The sequence below is a fragment of the Pteropus vampyrus genome, unplaced genomic scaffold (assembly GCF_000151845.1).
Source record: "Pteropus vampyrus isolate Shadow unplaced genomic scaffold, Pvam_2.0 Scaffold82, whole genome shotgun sequence".
Lineage (NCBI taxonomy): Eukaryota > Metazoa > Chordata > Mammalia > Chiroptera > Pteropodidae > Pteropus > Pteropus vampyrus.
In genome coordinates this window covers 6,104,748-6,108,107 of record NW_011888863.1, presented here as the reverse complement: position 1 = coordinate 6,108,107, position 3,360 = coordinate 6,104,748, and positions in this window count along the sequence as shown.

The following is a 3,360-nucleotide window of genomic DNA, read 5'->3' as shown; positions in this document are numbered from 1 at the left end:
TAGGTTTTTCCTGCTAAGAGGAGGTCATCTACATACTGGAATAAAGTACAGCTGTGTTGGTCTGCCGGGAAGGCCTCTACATCTGAGGCTAGAGCTGTCCCAAAGATGGTCAGGGAGTTTTTGAACCTCTGAGGCAATCTTGTCCATGTCAGTTAGTCTTGTCTCTGCTTTTAGGGCTTACCCATTGGAAGGCAAAGATTGGTTGACTCTGAGGAGCCAGGCGAATGCAGAAGGAGGCATCCTTAAGGTCCAGAAGGAGGCATCCTTAAGGTCCATCCTTAATAAGCTACTTCAGTGGGGATGAGGCCTAGGAGGATATACAGATTGGGGACAACAGGGTGCAGGGTGACAGTCGCCTGGTTGATTGCTCGTAAATTGTGGACCAGCCGGTATTCATTGGTCTCTGGCTTCTGAAACAGCAGGAGAGGTGTATTCCAGGATGATTGGCGGGGAAGACGACTTCCATAGTTCAGAAATTTCTCTAAATGTTTTTAGATCCCTACTTGTGCCTTATAGGGGGTGAAATACTGTTTTTGGTGGGCTGGCTCAGCTCCTGGTTTTAACTCTATCACCACTGGAGGAATGTATCAGACCAGTTCTGGAGAGTTGTCTTAGCCCACACTCCAGGCACCTTGAAGGGGAGTTTGGGTCTCTGTTGGGTCCCTTCTATGAGACTATAGAGGCGTCACTCTTCTCCTTGGGGAACCGTGAGTGACATGATCCTTGCTTCTGGCCTCCCTAAGCTTAGGGCTGGCTGCTTGGCCACATGTGTCAAAGGTAATTTGAGCCTGTAGTTTTCCTAAAAGCTCTTGTCTCATCAGTGCCACGGTGCAGTCGAGCAGATATAGGAATTCGTGGACGACTTCTCATCCTCCTAGGTTGCACAGGCAGAGCTGCAGGAAGGGGCGATGGATTCACCCCCCGGTTGCTCCTATAATGGTAGCTTGTCTTTGAGAAAGGGAGCCCACAGGCCAAGTTACAACTGAGTGTTCAGCTCCAGTGTCAACCAGAAAGTCAATAAGTCAGCACCCGACTATCGTTTGGGCCATAGGCTCCAGGGGGCGTGGCAGAATGGAGCCCGGTCCAGCCTAGTGCTGACAATACAGGCTTCTTTTTCTTCAAATGACCTTGGGAGAGTGCCAAGGCTCAGGCTAGGAGGACCCTACAGTTCTCCTTTAGGCAGACTCTCAACCAAGGAGGTCGGGTGTGATCTATTGCCTCCCAAGAATTGATATAAGGGAATTGGTTTGGGTGGTTTGGTTGACCCATAATGACTTGAGAGACCTTTGCAATGATTTCCTTATCAAGAGCTCCTTTTGCTGGCCACCCAATGCCAAAAGAGGGCCAGTTGGTCTCACAAAAGGTGCTGAGTTTCTGTGGGGTAAGTTTAACTCCATAATCTCCTGAATAACCCTTTTTGAAATTCTTAAGCATACAACCTAAAGGTGCCTGTTTATTCTGTTGTCCACCCATCCTTCCACCCGTGGTCTGTGATGCACATGCACTCAGATTTGCTTCGCCTGACTCCAGCTGCTCCCCTCAAGGGGATCTTTCAGGTGCCTCTTAGCAATTGGTGGGTTGGTATAAACCCCTGACTAGGGTCACTGAACTAGACTCCTCACGGGGATCCAGTGACACCACCCTAGGCCATATGAGGTTAGCCATGGAACTGCAAATAGGGGCTCAACTCTTGCTTTGTAAAAGGTCATGTCTCAGCCACACACAATCACATACCAAACACACTCCACCTTCTACCCTACATACCTGAGAGGTTTCCTCTAACAAATACAGAGTACTCGGAGTTGATCAGACTCCCCTTCTGTCCTCTAGTGGACAGGCTGTTCCTGGGATCCGGGTCCTTACCACTCAGTCAGGCGGTGCTCCTGGGCCAGTTCTTGTACCTCTCCGGGTTCCATTGTGCTCTCGGAGCCACCGCCCAGGTCTGCTGGAAGAGTCATCATCCCCCATAGACAATAGGTCTGCTGGAGTGCCAGATGAAGTCCGCTTCTTCCAGCATCCTGGGGACCAGATCCCGAAGACAAGGGAGGCAAAAAATCACCATCTCTGGATCCTGGATGAGCCCCAGAAATGTTGCAGGATTCTTGAATGGAGAGATAGGACACCGAGGCTATAAGCAGGAAGGAGTGTTTACTGATGCCGGTATTAGCTCAGCAGATTCTCATCCAAAGGCTGAGCCCCGATTGTAACACAACAGGCAGTTTTATATAGTCTTATCATTCCTACACAGCTACAGATATAAGGAAGAATATTAATTGGTTGGCAAGCTATGAGAAAACCGATGTTAGCCGGAGAGTCGTTGAGTTGGGGGAAGGGCAGTCAGGAACGAACTCGTTCAAGCAGGAAATGGCTAGGCAGAGTCAGGCTGCCACAACATAGTACAGAAATGTTAATTAAGTCTTCTTAGTCAGAACTTGCAAGAGACCTACTCTACCTAAATCAACCACAATTTAGAGTGTTAATTTGTCTTTCTTTTGAAAAGCATACTACCCACTATATATCACATGAGGAAAAATTCCTAGGTATGGGAGGGAATACACACTACAAGTTTTTGTACAAGTCACAAGAAGCCAACCTATTGCATCACATATCATCAAAGAAGAGTCAGGGCATGCTGAAACATGCTGTGATTTGTTTGTACCACTATTTTCTTTATTATAAAAATAATTTATGCTCATTAGACAATGAGAAAAATAAAATATTACTAATAGCCTATTACTCAAAGATAACTATCATTTTTATATTAGTGTTTTTCTTCCCATGGCTTCATTTCTATGCACAGTTTTAGTTTTCTTTAACAAAATAGGTTTACATGTTATGATATAATCTTCAGAAACATAAGCCTAATGATTGCACATTTTTTTAAAGGAAAAGAGGTACTATATTTTGCTAAATCATTTCTCCAGTGGTAAATAAAGAGTTAATGGATAATTCTTTCTTCTTTGGTTTTACTTAGATACCGTTAACCTAAAAACAAAAGAGTCAAGGTGAGTGGCAACAAGGGTTTATTTGAGATCCAAGAAGAATTGCAATTCTGAGAAGCACTGATTCAGGCAGAAACCCAAATACTATTCTCATTAGGAGGAGAAGGCAAGGGGTATTATGAGAAAAGAAAGAGAATAGTTATAATAGAAGGAATTTCTATGAGTGCAGATAAGCTAGGAAAGGAATTTCTGTAGGTATAGATAAGATAACAGTGATGTTAATTCTAAAGAATGTCTTTAATTGGTAGTTATAGCAGCTTTTATGTTATCTTTGCAAACAATTGTTTGGAATACAATGCTGCTATAGGCCTAGTCCAAAGATTATTTTGCCCAGTTTTAACATTCCAAAGGTTTGAGG